The following is a 13,939-nucleotide window of genomic DNA, read 5'->3' as shown; positions in this document are numbered from 1 at the left end:
AATAGGACTATGGATTAAAGCATTTAACGTCAATGGCCATTCTAAGCTGAATGTGCCTGCTCTCGTCCGAACGCAGAAGTTACACAGCTTAAGGCCTCGCTAGTACCAGTCTGGGAATCTGTGGTGCGGTTGAGTTTTTATTATGTCGTTTAGATTTTGTTTCACAATCGATTAAAAAGGACTATGGATTAAAGCCTTTAATGTCAATGGCCATTCTAAGCTGAATGTCCCTGCTCTCGTCAGATCGCAGAAGTTACACAGCTTAAGGCCTCGCTGGTACCAGTGTGGGAGACTGTCTGGGAATGCGTGGTGCGGTTGACGTTTTATTATGTTGTTTAGATTTTGTTTCACAATAGATTAAATAGGACTATGGATTAAGGCTTTTAATGTCAATGGCCATTCTAAGCTGAATGTGCCTGCTCTCGTCAGATCGCAGAAGTTACACAGCTTAAGGCCTCGCTAGTACCAGTGTGGGAGACTGTCTGGGAATCCGTGGTGCGGTTGACTTTTTATTATGTCGGTTAGATTTTGTTTCACAATCGATTAAAAAGGACTATGGATTAAAGCATTTAATGTCAATGGCCATTCTAAGCTGAATGTGCCTGCTCTTGTTAGATCGCAGAAGTTACACATAGCTTAACGCCTCGCTAGTACCAGTGTGGGTGACTGTCTGGGAATCCGTGGTGCGGTTGACTTTTTATTATGTCGTTTAGATTTTGTTTCACAATAGATTAAATAGGACTATGGATTAAAGCATTTAACGTCAATGGCCATTCTAAGCTGAATGTGCCTGCTCTCGTCAGATCGCAGAAGTTACACAGCTTAAGGCCTCGCTAGTACCAGTGTGGGAGACTGTCTGGGAATCCGTGGTGCGGTTGACTTTTAATTATGTCGTTTAGATTTTGTTTCACAATCGATTAAAAAGAACTATGGATTAAAGCATTTAATGTCAATGGCCATTCTAAGCTGAATGTGCCTGCTCTCGTCAGATCGCAGAAGTTACACAGCTTAAGGCCTCGCTAGTACCAGTGTGGGAGACTGTCTGGGAATCCGTGGTGCGGTTGACTTTTTATTATGTCGTTTAGATTTTGTTTCACAATAGATTAAATAGGACTATGGATTAAAGCATTTAACGTCAATGGCCATTCTAAGCTGAATGTGCCAGCTCTCGTCAGAACGCAGAAGTTACACAGCTTAAGGCCTCGCTAGTACCAGTGTGGGAGACTGTCTGGGAATCCGTGGTGCGGTTGTATTTTTATTATGTCGTTTAGATTTTGTTTCACAATCGATTAAAAAGGACTATGGATTAAAGCATTTAATGTCAATGGCCATTCTAAGCTGAATGTCCCTGCTCTCGTCAGATCGCAGAAGTTACACAGCTTAAGTCCTCGCTAGTACCAGTGTGGGAGACTGTGTGGAAATCCGTGGTGCAGTTGACTTTTTATTATGTCGTTTAGATTTTGTTTCACAATCGATTAAAAAGGACTATGGATTAAAGCATTTAATGTCAATGGCCATTCTAAGCTGAATGTGCCTGCTCTCGTCAGATCGCAGAAGTTACACAGCTTAAGGCCTCGCTAGTACCAGTGTGGGAGACTGTCTGGGAATCCGTGGTGCGGTTGACTTTTTATTATGTCGTTTAGATTTTGTTTCACAATCGATTAAATAGGACTATGGATTAAAGCATTTAACGTCAATGGCCATTCTAAGCTGAATGTCCCTGCTCTCGTCAGAACGCAGAAGTTACACAGCTTAAGGCCTCGCTAGTACCAGTGTGGGAGACTGTCTGGAAATCCGTGGTGCAGTTGACTTTTTATTATGTCGTTTAGATTTTGTTTCACAATCGATTAAAAAGGACTATGGATTAAAGCATTTAATGTCAATGGCCATTCTAAGCTGAATGTGCCTGCCCTCGTTAGATCGCAGAAGTTACACAGCTTAACGCCTCTCTAGTACCAGTGTGGGAGACTGTTTGGGAATCTGTGGTGCGGTTGACTTTTTATTATGTCGTTTAGATTTTGTTTCACAATAGATTAAATAGGACTATGGATTAAAGCATTTAAAGTTAATGGCCATTCTAAGCTGAATGTGCGTGCTCTCGTCAGATCGCAGAAGTTACACAGCTTAAGGCCTCGCTAGTACCAGTGTGGGAGACTGTCTGGGAATCCGTGGTGCGGTTGACTTTTTATTATGTCGTTTAGATTTTGTTTCACAATAGATTAAATAGGACTATGGATTAAAGCCTTTAACGTCAATGGCCATTCTAAGCTGAATGTGCCTGCTCTCGTCAGAACGCAGAAGTTACACAGCTTAAGGCCTCGCTAGTACCAGTGTGGGAGACTGTCTGGGAATCCGTGGTGCGGTTGACTTTTTATTATGTCGTCTAGATTTTGTTTCACAATCGATTAAAAAGGACTATGGATTAAAGCATTTAATGTCAATGGCCATTCTAAGCTGAATGTGCCTGCTCTCGTCAGATCGCAGAAGTTACATAGCTTAAGGCCTCGCTAGTATCAGTGTGGGAGACTGTCTGGGAATCCGTAGTGCGGTTGACTTTTCATTATGTTGTTTAGATTTTGTTTCACAATAGATTAAATAGGACTATGGATTAAGGCTTTTAATGTCAATGGCCATTCTAAGCTGAATGTACCTGCTCTCGTCAGATCGCAGAAGTTACACAGCTTAAGGCCTCGCTAGTACCAGTGTGGGAGACTGTCTGGGAATCCGTGGTGCGGTTGACTTTTTATTATGTCGTTTAGATTTTGTTTCACAATCGATTAAAAAGGACTATGGATTAAAGCATTTAACGTCAATTGCCATTCTAAGCTGAATGTGCCTGCCCTCGTTAGATCGCAGAAGTTACACAGCTTAACGCCTCGCTAGTACCAGTGTGGGAGACTGTCTGGGAATCCGTGGTGCGGTTGACTTTTTATTATCTCGTTTAGATTTTGTTTCACAATAGATTAAATAGGACTATGGATTAAAGCATTTAACGTCAATGGCCATTCTAAGCTGAATGTCCCTGCTCTCGTCAGATCGCAGAAGTTACACAGCTTAACGCCTCGCTAGTACCAGTGTGGGAGACTGTCTGGGAATCCGTGGTGCGGTTGAATTTTTATTATGTCGTTTAGATTTTGTTTCACAATCGATTAAAAAGGACTATGGATTAAAGCATTTAATGTCAATGGCCATTCTAAGCTGAATGTCCCTGCTCTCGTCAGATCGCAGAAGTTACACAGCTTAAGGCCTCGCTAGTACCAGTGTGGGAGACTGTCTGGGAATCCGTGGTGCGGTTGACTTTTTATTATGTCGTTTAGATTTTGTTTCACAATCGATTAAAAAGGACTATGGATTAAAGCATTTAATGTCAATGGCTATTCTAAGCTGAATGTGCCTGCTCTCGTCAGATCGCAGAAGTTACACAGCTTAAGGCCTCGCTAGTACCAGTGTGGGAGACTGTCTGGGAATCCGTGGTGCGGTTGACTTTTTATTATGTTGTTTAGATTTTGTTTCACAATAGATTAAATAGGACTATGGATTAAGGTTTTTAATGTCAATGGCCATTCTAAGCTGAATGTGCCTGCTCTCGTCAGATCGCAGAAGTTACACAGCTTAAGGCCTCGCTAGTACCAGTGTGGGAGACTGTCTGGGAATCCGTGGTGCGGTTGACTTTTTATTATGTCGTTTAGATTTTGTTTCACAATCGATTAAAAAGGACTATGGATTAAAGCATTTAAAGTCAATGCTCATTCTAAGCTGAATGTGCCTGCTCTCGTTAGATCGCAGAAGTTACACAGCTTAACGCCTCGCTAGTACCAGTGTGGGAGACTGTCTGGGAATCCGTGGTGCGGTTGACTTTTTATTATGTTGTTTAGATTTTGTTTCACAATAGATTAAAAAGGACTATGGATTAAAGCATTTAATGTCAATGGCCATTCTAAGCTGAATGTCCCTGCTCTCGTCAGATCGCAGAAGTTACACAGCTTAAGGCCTCGCTAGTACCAGTGTGGGAGACTGTCTGGGAATCCGTGGTGCTATTGACTTTTTATTATGTCGTTTAGATTTTGTTTCACAATCGATTAAAAAGGACTATTGATTAAAGCATTTAATGTCAATGGCCATTCTAAGCTGAATGTGCCTGCTCTCGTCAGATCGCAGAAATTACACAGTTTAAGGCCTCGCTAGTACCAGTGTGGGAGACTGTCTGGGAATCCGTGGTGCGGTTGACTTTTTATTATGTCGTTTAGATTTTGTTTCACAATCGATTAAAAAGGACTATGGATTAAAGCATTTAACGTCAATGGCCATTCTAAGCTGAATGTGCCTGCTCTCGTCAGAACGCAGAAGTTACATAGCTTAAGTCCTCGCTAGTACCAGTGTGGGAGACTGTCTGGGAATCCGTGGTGCGGTTGACTTTTTATTATGTTTAGATTTTGTTTCACAATAGATTAAATAGGACTATGGATTAAAGCTTTTAATGTCAATGGCCATTCTAAGCTGAATGTGCCTGCTCTCGTCAGATCGCAGAAGTTACACAGCTTAAGGCCTCGCTAGTACCAGTGTGGGAGACTGTCTGGGAATCCGTGGTGTGGTTGACTTTTTATTATGTCGTTTAGATTTTGTTTCACAATCGATTAAAAAGGACTATGGGTTAAAGCATTTAAAGTCAATGGCCATTCTAAGCTGAATGTGCCTGCTCTCGTTAGAGCGCAGAAGTTACACAGCTTAACGCCTCGCTAGTACCAGTGTGGTAGACTGTCTGGGAATCCGTGGTGCGGTTGACTTTTTATTATGTCGTTTAGATTTTGTTTCACAATAGATTAAATAGGACTATGGATTAAATCATTTAACGTCAATGGCCATTCTAAGCTGAATGTGCCTGTTCTCGTCAGATCGCAGAAGTTACACAGCTTAAGGCCTCGCTGGTACCCGTGTGGGAGACTGTCTGGGAATGCGTGGTGCGGTTGACTTTTTATTATGTTGTTTAGATTTTGTTTCACAATAGATTAAATAGGACTATGGATTAAGGCTTTTAATGTCAATGGCCATTCTAAGCTGAATGTGCCTGCTCTCGTCAGATCGCAGAAGTTACACAGCTTAAGGCCTCGCTAGTACCAGTGTGGGAGACTGTCTGGGAATCCGTGGTGCGGTTGACTTTTTATTATGTCGTTTAGATTTTGTTTCACAATAGATTAAATAGGACTATGGATTAAATCTTTTAACGTCAATGGCCATTCTAAGCTGAATGTGCCTGCTCTCGTCAGATCGCAGAAGTTACCCAGCTTAAGGCCTCGCTAGTACCAGTGTGGGAGACTGTCTCGGAATCCGTTGTGCGGTTGAATTTTTATTATGTCGTTTAGATTTTGTTTCACAATCGATTAAAAAGAACTATGGATTAAAGCATTTAATGTCAATGGCCATTCTAAGCTGAATGTGCCTGCTCTCGTCAGATCGCAGACGTTACACAGCTTAAGGCCTCGCTAGTACCAGTGTGGGAGACTGTCTGGGAATCCGTGGTGCGGTTGACTTTTTATTATGTCGTTTAGATTTTGTTTCACAATCGATTAAAAAGGACTATGGATTAAAGCATTTAATGTCAATGGCCATTCTAAGCTGAATGTGCCTGCTCTCGTCAGATCGCAGAAGTTACACAGCTTAAGGCCTCGCTAGTACCAGTGTGGGAGACTGTCTGGGAATCCGTGGTGCGGTTGACTTTTTATTATGTCGTTTAAATTTTGTTTCACAATAGATTAAATAGGACTATGGATTAAAGCATTTAACGTCAATGGCCATTCTAAGCTGAATGTGCCAGCTCTCGTCAGAACGCAGAAGTTACACAGCTTAAGGCCTCGCTAGTACCAGTGTGGGAGACTGTCTGGGAATCCGTGGTGCGGTTGAATTTTTATTATGTCGTTTAGATTTTGTTTCACAATCGATTAAAAAGGACTATGGATTAAAACATTTAATGTCAATGGCCATTCTAAGCTGAATGTCCCTGCTCTCGTCAGATCGCAGAAGTTACACAGCTTAAGGCCTCGCTAGTACCAGTGTGGGAGACTGTCTGGAAATCCGTGGTGCAGTTGACTTTTTATTATGTCGTTTAGATTTTGTTTCACAATCGATTAAAAAGGACTATGGATTAAAGCATTTAATGTCAATGGCCATTCTAAGCTGAATGTGCCTGCTCTCGTCAGATCGCAGAAGTTACACAGCTTAAGGCCTCGCTAGTACCAGTGTGGGAGACTGTCTGGGAATCCGTGGTGCGGTTGACTTTTTATTATGTCGTTTAGATTTTGTTTCACAAAAGATTAAATAGGACTATGGATTAAAGCATTTAACGTCAATGGCCATTCTAAGCTGAATGTGCCAGCTCTCGTCAGAACGCAGAAGTTACACAGCTTAAGGCCTCGCTAGCACCAGTGTGGGAGACTGTCTGGGAATCCGTGGTGCGGTTGAATTTTTATTATGTCGTTTAGATTTTGTTTCACAATCGATTAAAAAGGACTATGGATTAAAGCATTTAATGTCAATGGCCATTCTAAGCTGAATGTCCCTGCTCTCGTCAGATCGCAGAAGTTACACAGCTTAAGGCCTCGCTAGTACCGGTGTGGGAGACTGTCTGGAAATCCGTGGTGCAGTTAACTTTTTATTATGTCGTTTAGATTTTGTTTCACAATCGATTAAAAAGGACTATGGATTAAAGCATTTAATGTCAATTGCCATTCTAAGCTGAATGTGCCTGCCCTCGTTAGATCGCAGAAGTTACACAGCTTAACGCCTCGCTAGTACCAGTGTGGGAGCATGTCTGGGAATCTGTGGTGCGGTTGACTTTTTATTATGTCGTTTAGATTTTGTTTCACAATAGATTAAATAGGACTATGGATTAAAGCATTTAACGTTAATGGCCATTCTAAGCTGAATGTGCGTGCTCTCGTCAGATCGCAGAAGTTACACAGCTTAAGGCCTCGCTAGTATCAGTGTGGGAGACTGTCTGGGAATCCGTAGTGCGGTTGACTTTTTATTATGTTGTTTAGATTTTGTTTCACAATAGATTAAATAGGACTATGGATTAAGGCTTTTAATGTCAATGGCCATTCTAAGCTGAATGTACCTGCTCTCGTCAGATCGCAGAAGTTACACAGCTTAAGGCCTCGCTAGTACCAGTGTGGGAGACTGTCTGGGAATCCGTGGTGCGGTTGACTTTTTATTATGTCGTTTAGATTTTGTTTCACAATCGATTAAAAAGGACTATGGATTAAAGCATTTAGCGTCAATTGCCATTCTAAGCTGAATGTGCCTGCCCTCGTTAGATCGCAGAAGTTACACAGCTTAACGCCTCGCTAGTACCAGTGTGGGAGACTGTCTGGGAATCCGTGGTGCGGTTGACTTTTTATTATCTCGTTTAGATTTTGTTTCACAATAGATTAAATAGGACTATGGATTAAAGCATTTAACGTCAATGGCCATTCTAAGCAGAATGTGCCTGCTCTAGTCAGAACGCAGAAGTTACACAGCTTAAGGCCTCGCTAGTACCAGTGTGGGAGACTGTCTGGGAATCCGTGGTGCGGTTGAATTTTTATTATGTCGTTTAGATTTTGTTTCACAATCGATTAAAAAGGACTATGGATTAAAGAATTTAATGGCAATGGCCATTCTAAGCTGAATGTCCCTGCTCTCGTCAGATCGCAGAAGTTACACAGCTTAACGCCTCGTTAGTACCAGTGTGGGAGACTGTCTGGGAATCCGTGGTGCGGTTGAATTTTTATTATGTCGTTTAGATTTTGTTTCACAATCGATTAAAAAGGACTATGGATTAAAGCATTTAATGTCAATGGCCATTCTAAGCTGAATGTCCCTGCTCTCGTCAGATCACAGAAGTTACACAGCTTAAGGCCTCGCTAGTACCAGTGTGGGAGACTGTCTGGGAATCCGTGGTGCGGTTGACTTTTTATTATGTCGTTTAGATTTTGTTTCACAATCGATTAAAAAGGACTATGGATTAAAGCATTTAATGTCAATGGCCATTCTAAGCTGAATGTGCCTGCTCTCGTCAGATCGCAGAAGTTACACAGCTTAAGGCCTCGCTAGTACCAGTGTGGGAGACTGTCTGGGAATCCGTGGTGCGGTTGACTTTTTATTATGTTGTTTAGATTTTGTTTCACAATAGATTAAATAGGACTATGGATTAAGGCTTTTAATGTCAATGGCCATTCTAAGCTGAATGTGCCTGCTCTCGTCAGATCGCAGAAGTTACACAGCTTAAGGCCTCGCTAGTACCAGTGTGGGAGACTGTCTGGGAATCCGTGGTGCGGTTGCCTTTTTATTATGTCGTTTAGATTTTGTTTCACAATCGATTAAAAAGGACTATGGATTAAAGCATTTAAAGTCAATGCTCATTCTAAGCTGAATGTGCCTGCTCTCGTTAGATCGCAGAAGTTACACAGCTTAACGCCTCGCTAGTACCAGTGTGGGAGACTGTCTGGGAATCCGTGGTGCGGTTGACTTCTTATTATGTTGTTTAGATTTTGTTTCACAATAGATTAAATAGGACTATGGATTAAAGCATTTAACGTCAATGGCCATTCTAAGCTGAATGTGCCTGCTCTCGTCCGAACGCAGAAGTTACACAGCTTAAGGCCTCGCTAGTACCAGTGTGGGAGACTGTCTGGGAATCCGTGGTGCGGTTGACTTTTTATTATGTTGTTTAGATTTTGTTTCACAATAGATTAAATAGGACTATGGATTACGGCTTTTAATGTCAATGGCCATTCTAAGCTGAATGTGCCTGCTCTCGTCAGATCGCAGAAGTTACACAGCTTAAGGCCTCGCTAGTACCAGTGTGGGAGACTGTCTGGGAATCCGTGGTGCGGTTGACTTTTTATTATGTCGTTTAGATTTTGTTTCACAATCGATTAAAAAGGACTATGGATTAAAGCATTTAATGTCAATGGCCATTCTAAGCTGAATGTGCCTGCTCTCGTCAGAACGCAGAAGTTACATAGCTTAAGTCCTCGCTAGTACCAGTGTGGGAGACTGTCTGGGAATACGTGGTGCGGTTGACTTTTTATTATGTTGTTTAGATTTTGTTTCACAATAGATTAAATAGGACTATGGATTAAGGCTTTTAATGTCAATGGCCATTCTAAGCTGAATGTTCCTGCTCTCGTCAGATCGCAGAAGTTACACAGCTTAAGGCCTCGCTAGTACTAGTGTGGGAGACTGTCTGGGAATCCGTGGTGCGGTTGACTTTTTATTATGTCGTTTAGATTTTGTTTCACAATCGATTAAAAAGGACTCTGGGTTAAAGCATTTAAAGTCAATGGCCATTCTAAGCTGAAGGTGCCTGCTCTCGTTAGAGCGCAGAAGTTACACAGCTTAACGCCTCGCTAGTACCAGTGTGGGAGACTGTCTGGGAATCCGTGGTGCGGTTGACTTTTTATTATGTCGTTTAGATTTTGTTTCACAATAGATTAAATATGACTATGGATTAAAGCATTTAACGTCAATGGCCATTCTAAGCTGAATGTGCCTGCTCTCGTCCGAACGCAGAAGTTACACAGCTTAAGGCCTCGCTAGTACCAGTGTGGGAGACTGTCTGGGAATCTGTGGTGCGTTTGAGTTTTTATTATGTCGTTTAGATTTTGTTTCACAATCGATTAAAAAGGACTATGGATTAAAGCCTTTAATGTCAATGGCCATTCTAAGCTGAATGTCCCTGCTCTCGTCAGATCGCAGAAGTTACACAGCTTAAGGCCTCGCTGGTACCAGTGTGGGAGACTGTCTGGGAATGCGTGGTGCGGTTGACTTTTTATTATGTTGTTTAGATTTTGTTTCACAATAGATTAAATAGGACTATGGATTAAGGCTTTTAATGTCAATGGCCATTCTAAGCTGAATGTGCCTGCTCTCGTCAGATCGCAGAAGTTACACAGCTTAAGGCCTCGCTAGTACCAGTGTGGGAGACTGTCTGGGAATCCGTGGTGCGGTTGACTTTTTATTATGTCGGTTACATTTTGTTTCACAATCGATTAAAAAGGACTATGGATTAAAGCATTTAATGTCAATGGGCATTCTAAGCTGAATGTGCCTGCTCTCGTCAGATCGCAGAAGTTACACAGCTTAAGGCCTCGCTAGTACCAGTGTGGGAGACTGTCTGGGAATCCGTGGTGCGGTTGACTTTTTATTATGTCGTTTAGATTTTGTTTCACAATAGATTAAATAGGACTATGGATTAAAGCATTTAACGTCAATGGCCATTCTAAGCTTAATGTGCCAGCTCTCGTCAGAACGCAGAAGTTACACAGCTTAAGGCCTCGCTAGTACCAGTGTGGGAGACTGTCTGGGAATCCGTGGTGCGGTTGAATTTTTATTATGTCGTTTAGATTTTGTTTCACAATCGATTAAAAAGGACTATGGATTAAAGGATTTAATGTCAATGGCCATTCTAAGCTGAATGTCCCTGCTCTCGTCAGATCGCAGAAGTTACACAGCTTAAGGCCTCGCTAGTACCAGTGTGGGAGACTGTCTGGAAATCCGTGGTGCAGTAGACTTTTTATTATGTCGTTTAGATTTTGTTTCACAATCGATTAAAAAGGACTATGGATTAAAGCATTTAATGTCAATGGCCATTCTAAGCTGAATGTGCCTGCCCTCGTTAGATCGCAGAAGTTACACAGCTTAACGCCTCGCTAGTACCAGTGTGGGAGACTGTCTGGGAATCTGTGGTGCGGTTGACTTTTTATTATGTCGTTTAGATTTTGTTTCACAACAGATTAAATAGGACTATGGATTAAAGCATTTAACGTCAATGGCCATTCTAAGCTGAATGTGCCTGCTCTCGTTAAATCGCAGAAGTTACACAGCTTAACGCCTCGCTAGTACCAGTGTGGGAGACTGTCTGGGAATCCGTGGTGCGGTTGACTTTTTATTATGTTGTTTAGATTTTGTTTCACAATAGATTAAATAGGACTATGGATTAAAGCATTTAACGTCAATGGCCATTCTAAGCTGAATGTGCCTGCTCTCGTCCGAACGCAGAAGTTACACAGCTTAAGGCCTCGCTAGTACCAGTGTGGGAGACTGTCTGGGAATCCGTGGTGCGGTTGACTTTTTATTATGTTGTTTAGATTTTGTTTCACAATAGATTAAATAGGACTATGGATTACGGCTTTTAATGTCAATGGCCATTCTAAGCTGAATGTGCCTGCTTTCGTCATATCGCAGAAGTTACACAGCTTAAGGCCTCGCTAGTACCAGTGTGGGAGACTGTCTGGGAATCCGTGGTGCGGTTGACTTTTTATTATGTCGTTTAGATTTTGTTTCACAATCGATTAAAAAGGACTATGGATTAAAGCATTTAATGTCAATGGCCATTCTAAGCTGAATGTGCCTGCTCTCATCAGAACGCAGAAGTTACATAGCTTAAGTCCTCGCTAGTACCAGTGTGGGAGACTGTCTGGGAATCCGTGGTGCGGTTGAATTTTTATTATGTCGTTTAGATTTTGTTTCACAATCGATTAAAAAGGACTATGGATTAAAGCATTTAATGTCAATGGCCATTCTAAGCTGAATGTCCCTGCTCTCGTCAGATCGCAGAAGTTACACAGCTTAAGGCCTCGCTAGTACTAGTGTGGGAGACTGTCTGGAAATCCGTGGTGCAGTTGACTTTTTATTATGTCGTTTAGATTTTGTTTCACAATCGATTAAAAAGGACTATGGATTAAAGCATTTAATGTCAATGGCCATTCTCAGCTGAATGTGCCTGCTCTCGTCAGATCGCAGAAGTTACACAGCTTAAGGCCTCGCTAGTACCAGTGTGGGAGACTGTCTGGGAATCCGTGGTGCGGTTGACTTTTTATTATGTCGTTTAGATTTTGTTTCAAAATAGATTAAATAGGACTATGGATTAAAGCATTTAACGTCAATGGCCATTCTAAGCTGAATGTGCCAGCTCTCGTCAGAACGCAGAAGTTACACAGCTTAAGGCCTCGCTAGCACCAGTGTGGGAGACTGTCTGGGAATCCGTGGTGCGGTTGAATTTTTATTATGTCGTTTAGATTTTGTTTCACAATCGATTAAAAAGGACTATGGATTAAAGCATTTAATGTCAATGGCCATTCTAAGCTGAATGTCCCTGCTCTCGTCAGATCGCAGAAGTTACACAGCTTAAGGCCTCGCTAGTACCAGTGTGGGAGACTGTCTGGAAATCCGTGGTGCAGTTAACTTTTTATTATGTCGTTTAGATTTTGTTTCACAATCGATTAAAAAGGACTATGGATTAAAGCATTTAATGTCAATGGCCATTCTAAGCTGAATGTGCCTGCCCTCGTTAGATCGCAGAAGTTACACAGCTTAACGCCTCGCTAGTACCAGTGTGGGAGCATGTCTGGGAATCTGTGGTGCGGTTGACTTTTTATTATGTCGTTTAGATTTTGTTTCACAATAGATTAAATAGGACTATGGATTAAAGCATTTAACGTTAATGGCCATTCTAAGCTGAATGTGCGTGCTCTCGTCAGATCGCAGAAGTTACACAGCTTAAGGCCTCGCTAGTACCAGTGTGGGAGACTGTCTGGGAATCCGTGGTGCGGTTGACTTTTTATTATGTCGTTTAGATTTTGTTTCACAATAGATTAAATAGGACTATGGATTAAAGCCTTTAACGTCAATGGCCATTCTAAGCTGAATGTGCCTGCTCTCGTCAGAACGCAGAAGTTACACAGCTTAAGGCCTCGCTAGTACCAGTGTGGGAGACTGTCTGGGAATCCGTGGTGCGGTTGACTTTTTATTATGTCGTTTAGATTTTGTTTCACAATCGATTAAAAAGGACTATGGATTAAAGCATTTAATGTCAATGGCCATTCTAAGCTGAATGTGCCTGCTCTCGTCAGATCGCAGAAGTTACATAGCTTAAGGCCTCGCTAGTATCAGTGTGGGAGACTGTCTGGGAATCCGTAGTGCGGTTGCCTTTTTATTATGTTGTTTAGATTTTGTTTCACAATAGATTAAATAGGACTATGGATTAAGGCTTTTAATGTCAATGGCCATTCTAAGCTGAATGTACCTGCTCTCGTCAGATCGCAGAAGTTACACAGCTTAAGGCCTCGCTAGTACCAGTGTGGGAATCCGTGGTGCGGTTGACTTTTTATTATGTCGTTTAGATTTTGTTTCACAATAGATTAAATAGGACTATGGATTAAAGCATTTAACGTCAATGGCCATTCTAAGCAGAATGTGCCTGCTCTAGTCAGAACGCAGAAGTTACACAGCTTAAGGCCTCGCTAGTACCAGTGTGGGAGACTGTCTGGGAATCCGTGGTGCGGTTGAATTTTTATTATGTCGTTTAGATTTTGTTTCACAATCGATTAAAAAGGACTATGGATTAAAGAATTTAATGGCAATGGCCATTCTAAGCTGAATGTCCCTGCTCTCGTCAGATCGCAGAAGTTACACAGCTTAACGCCTCGTTAGTACCAGTGTGGGAGACTGTCTGGGAATCCGTGGTGCGGTTGAATTTTTATTATGTCGTTTAGATTTTGTTTCACAATCGATTAAAAAGGACTATGGATTAAAGCATTTAATGTCAATGGCCATTCTAAGCTGAATGTCCCTGCTCTCGTCAGATCACAGAAGTTACACAGCTTAAGGCCTCGCTAGTACCAGTGTGGGAGACTGTCTGGGAATCCGTGGTGCGGTTGACTTTTTATTATGTCGTTTAGATTTTGTTTCACAATCGATTAAAAAGGACTATGGATTAAAGCATTTAATGTCAATGGCCATTCTAAGCTGAATGTGCCTGCTCTCGTCAGATCGCAGAAGTTACACAGCTTAAGGCCTCGCTAGTACCAGTGTGGGAGACTGTCTGGGAATCCGTGGTGCGGTTGACTTTTTATTATGTTGTTTAGATTTTGTTTCACAATAGATTAAATAGGACTATGGA

At 41.8% G+C, this 13,939-nt stretch overlaps 57 pseudogenes; all 57 read left to right on the top strand.

The window, feature by feature from the left end:
• Window positions 1-202: 202 nt before the first annotated feature.
• On the top strand, window positions 203-321 carry LOC142672257 (5S ribosomal RNA; annotated as a pseudogene).
• A 67-nt stretch (window positions 322-388) lies between these two features.
• LOC142694585 (5S ribosomal RNA) lies at window positions 389-507 on the top strand (annotated as a pseudogene).
• A 255-nt stretch (window positions 508-762) lies between these two features.
• Window positions 763-881, top strand: LOC142694451 (5S ribosomal RNA; annotated as a pseudogene).
• A 67-nt stretch (window positions 882-948) lies between these two features.
• LOC142694329 (5S ribosomal RNA) lies at window positions 949-1,067 on the top strand (annotated as a pseudogene).
• A 67-nt stretch (window positions 1,068-1,134) lies between these two features.
• Window positions 1,135-1,253, top strand: LOC142690532 (5S ribosomal RNA; annotated as a pseudogene).
• Window positions 1,254-1,320: 67 nt separating this feature from the next.
• On the top strand, window positions 1,321-1,439 carry LOC142702652 (5S ribosomal RNA; annotated as a pseudogene).
• A 67-nt stretch (window positions 1,440-1,506) lies between these two features.
• On the top strand, window positions 1,507-1,625 carry LOC142694208 (5S ribosomal RNA; annotated as a pseudogene).
• A 67-nt stretch (window positions 1,626-1,692) lies between these two features.
• Window positions 1,693-1,811, top strand: LOC142737228 (5S ribosomal RNA; annotated as a pseudogene).
• A 253-nt stretch (window positions 1,812-2,064) lies between these two features.
• Window positions 2,065-2,183, top strand: LOC142738418 (5S ribosomal RNA; annotated as a pseudogene).
• A 67-nt stretch (window positions 2,184-2,250) lies between these two features.
• On the top strand, window positions 2,251-2,369 carry LOC142725832 (5S ribosomal RNA; annotated as a pseudogene).
• Window positions 2,370-2,436: 67 nt separating this feature from the next.
• On the top strand, window positions 2,437-2,555 carry LOC142705334 (5S ribosomal RNA; annotated as a pseudogene).
• A 67-nt stretch (window positions 2,556-2,622) lies between these two features.
• On the top strand, window positions 2,623-2,741 carry LOC142706151 (5S ribosomal RNA; annotated as a pseudogene).
• A 67-nt stretch (window positions 2,742-2,808) lies between these two features.
• Window positions 2,809-2,927, top strand: LOC142704133 (5S ribosomal RNA; annotated as a pseudogene).
• Window positions 2,928-2,994: 67 nt separating this feature from the next.
• LOC142709700 (5S ribosomal RNA) lies at window positions 2,995-3,113 on the top strand (annotated as a pseudogene).
• Window positions 3,114-3,180: 67 nt separating this feature from the next.
• LOC142726899 (5S ribosomal RNA) lies at window positions 3,181-3,299 on the top strand (annotated as a pseudogene).
• A 67-nt stretch (window positions 3,300-3,366) lies between these two features.
• Window positions 3,367-3,485, top strand: LOC142730687 (5S ribosomal RNA; annotated as a pseudogene).
• A 67-nt stretch (window positions 3,486-3,552) lies between these two features.
• On the top strand, window positions 3,553-3,671 carry LOC142694086 (5S ribosomal RNA; annotated as a pseudogene).
• Window positions 3,672-3,924: 253 nt separating this feature from the next.
• On the top strand, window positions 3,925-4,043 carry LOC142736826 (5S ribosomal RNA; annotated as a pseudogene).
• A 67-nt stretch (window positions 4,044-4,110) lies between these two features.
• LOC142729585 (5S ribosomal RNA) lies at window positions 4,111-4,229 on the top strand (annotated as a pseudogene).
• A 67-nt stretch (window positions 4,230-4,296) lies between these two features.
• Window positions 4,297-4,415, top strand: LOC142738383 (5S ribosomal RNA; annotated as a pseudogene).
• Window positions 4,416-4,479: 64 nt separating this feature from the next.
• On the top strand, window positions 4,480-4,598 carry LOC142732925 (5S ribosomal RNA; annotated as a pseudogene).
• Window positions 4,599-4,851: 253 nt separating this feature from the next.
• Window positions 4,852-4,970, top strand: LOC142677842 (5S ribosomal RNA; annotated as a pseudogene).
• Window positions 4,971-5,037: 67 nt separating this feature from the next.
• On the top strand, window positions 5,038-5,156 carry LOC142693965 (5S ribosomal RNA; annotated as a pseudogene).
• Window positions 5,157-5,409: 253 nt separating this feature from the next.
• LOC142735948 (5S ribosomal RNA) lies at window positions 5,410-5,528 on the top strand (annotated as a pseudogene).
• A 67-nt stretch (window positions 5,529-5,595) lies between these two features.
• LOC142693832 (5S ribosomal RNA) lies at window positions 5,596-5,714 on the top strand (annotated as a pseudogene).
• Window positions 5,715-5,781: 67 nt separating this feature from the next.
• On the top strand, window positions 5,782-5,900 carry LOC142670058 (5S ribosomal RNA; annotated as a pseudogene).
• A 67-nt stretch (window positions 5,901-5,967) lies between these two features.
• LOC142738462 (5S ribosomal RNA) lies at window positions 5,968-6,086 on the top strand (annotated as a pseudogene).
• A 67-nt stretch (window positions 6,087-6,153) lies between these two features.
• On the top strand, window positions 6,154-6,272 carry LOC142693711 (5S ribosomal RNA; annotated as a pseudogene).
• A 253-nt stretch (window positions 6,273-6,525) lies between these two features.
• Window positions 6,526-6,644, top strand: LOC142696908 (5S ribosomal RNA; annotated as a pseudogene).
• Window positions 6,645-7,083: 439 nt separating this feature from the next.
• Window positions 7,084-7,202, top strand: LOC142704913 (5S ribosomal RNA; annotated as a pseudogene).
• Window positions 7,203-7,269: 67 nt separating this feature from the next.
• LOC142704122 (5S ribosomal RNA) lies at window positions 7,270-7,388 on the top strand (annotated as a pseudogene).
• A 67-nt stretch (window positions 7,389-7,455) lies between these two features.
• On the top strand, window positions 7,456-7,574 carry LOC142708288 (5S ribosomal RNA; annotated as a pseudogene).
• Window positions 7,575-7,827: 253 nt separating this feature from the next.
• LOC142738172 (5S ribosomal RNA) lies at window positions 7,828-7,946 on the top strand (annotated as a pseudogene).
• Window positions 7,947-8,013: 67 nt separating this feature from the next.
• On the top strand, window positions 8,014-8,132 carry LOC142693589 (5S ribosomal RNA; annotated as a pseudogene).
• Window positions 8,133-8,199: 67 nt separating this feature from the next.
• Window positions 8,200-8,318, top strand: LOC142735648 (5S ribosomal RNA; annotated as a pseudogene).
• A 253-nt stretch (window positions 8,319-8,571) lies between these two features.
• LOC142713864 (5S ribosomal RNA) lies at window positions 8,572-8,690 on the top strand (annotated as a pseudogene).
• A 67-nt stretch (window positions 8,691-8,757) lies between these two features.
• Window positions 8,758-8,876, top strand: LOC142693467 (5S ribosomal RNA; annotated as a pseudogene).
• A 67-nt stretch (window positions 8,877-8,943) lies between these two features.
• LOC142737578 (5S ribosomal RNA) lies at window positions 8,944-9,062 on the top strand (annotated as a pseudogene).
• Window positions 9,063-9,129: 67 nt separating this feature from the next.
• Window positions 9,130-9,248, top strand: LOC142736383 (5S ribosomal RNA; annotated as a pseudogene).
• Window positions 9,249-9,315: 67 nt separating this feature from the next.
• Window positions 9,316-9,434, top strand: LOC142705145 (5S ribosomal RNA; annotated as a pseudogene).
• Window positions 9,435-9,501: 67 nt separating this feature from the next.
• LOC142677470 (5S ribosomal RNA) lies at window positions 9,502-9,620 on the top strand (annotated as a pseudogene).
• A 67-nt stretch (window positions 9,621-9,687) lies between these two features.
• LOC142738041 (5S ribosomal RNA) lies at window positions 9,688-9,806 on the top strand (annotated as a pseudogene).
• A 67-nt stretch (window positions 9,807-9,873) lies between these two features.
• Window positions 9,874-9,992, top strand: LOC142737919 (5S ribosomal RNA; annotated as a pseudogene).
• A 67-nt stretch (window positions 9,993-10,059) lies between these two features.
• On the top strand, window positions 10,060-10,178 carry LOC142737419 (5S ribosomal RNA; annotated as a pseudogene).
• Window positions 10,179-10,245: 67 nt separating this feature from the next.
• Window positions 10,246-10,364, top strand: LOC142690229 (5S ribosomal RNA; annotated as a pseudogene).
• Window positions 10,365-10,431: 67 nt separating this feature from the next.
• On the top strand, window positions 10,432-10,550 carry LOC142677798 (5S ribosomal RNA; annotated as a pseudogene).
• A 439-nt stretch (window positions 10,551-10,989) lies between these two features.
• On the top strand, window positions 10,990-11,108 carry LOC142713516 (5S ribosomal RNA; annotated as a pseudogene).
• A 67-nt stretch (window positions 11,109-11,175) lies between these two features.
• On the top strand, window positions 11,176-11,294 carry LOC142673737 (5S ribosomal RNA; annotated as a pseudogene).
• Window positions 11,295-11,361: 67 nt separating this feature from the next.
• On the top strand, window positions 11,362-11,480 carry LOC142685063 (5S ribosomal RNA; annotated as a pseudogene).
• Window positions 11,481-11,547: 67 nt separating this feature from the next.
• Window positions 11,548-11,666, top strand: LOC142737838 (5S ribosomal RNA; annotated as a pseudogene).
• Window positions 11,667-11,733: 67 nt separating this feature from the next.
• Window positions 11,734-11,852, top strand: LOC142730754 (5S ribosomal RNA; annotated as a pseudogene).
• A 253-nt stretch (window positions 11,853-12,105) lies between these two features.
• LOC142694340 (5S ribosomal RNA) lies at window positions 12,106-12,224 on the top strand (annotated as a pseudogene).
• A 253-nt stretch (window positions 12,225-12,477) lies between these two features.
• Window positions 12,478-12,596, top strand: LOC142738416 (5S ribosomal RNA; annotated as a pseudogene).
• Window positions 12,597-12,663: 67 nt separating this feature from the next.
• Window positions 12,664-12,782, top strand: LOC142723109 (5S ribosomal RNA; annotated as a pseudogene).
• Window positions 12,783-13,209: 427 nt separating this feature from the next.
• On the top strand, window positions 13,210-13,328 carry LOC142708276 (5S ribosomal RNA; annotated as a pseudogene).
• A 253-nt stretch (window positions 13,329-13,581) lies between these two features.
• On the top strand, window positions 13,582-13,700 carry LOC142738171 (5S ribosomal RNA; annotated as a pseudogene).
• A 67-nt stretch (window positions 13,701-13,767) lies between these two features.
• Window positions 13,768-13,886, top strand: LOC142737908 (5S ribosomal RNA; annotated as a pseudogene).
• Window positions 13,887-13,939: the final 53 nt, after the last annotated feature.

The sequence above is a fragment of the Rhinoderma darwinii genome, chromosome 1 (assembly GCF_050947455.1).
Source record: "Rhinoderma darwinii isolate aRhiDar2 chromosome 1, aRhiDar2.hap1, whole genome shotgun sequence".
NCBI classification, from domain to species: domain Eukaryota; kingdom Metazoa; phylum Chordata; class Amphibia; order Anura; family Rhinodermatidae; genus Rhinoderma; species Rhinoderma darwinii.
This window is presented reverse-complemented; position numbering and strand designations above follow the sequence as displayed.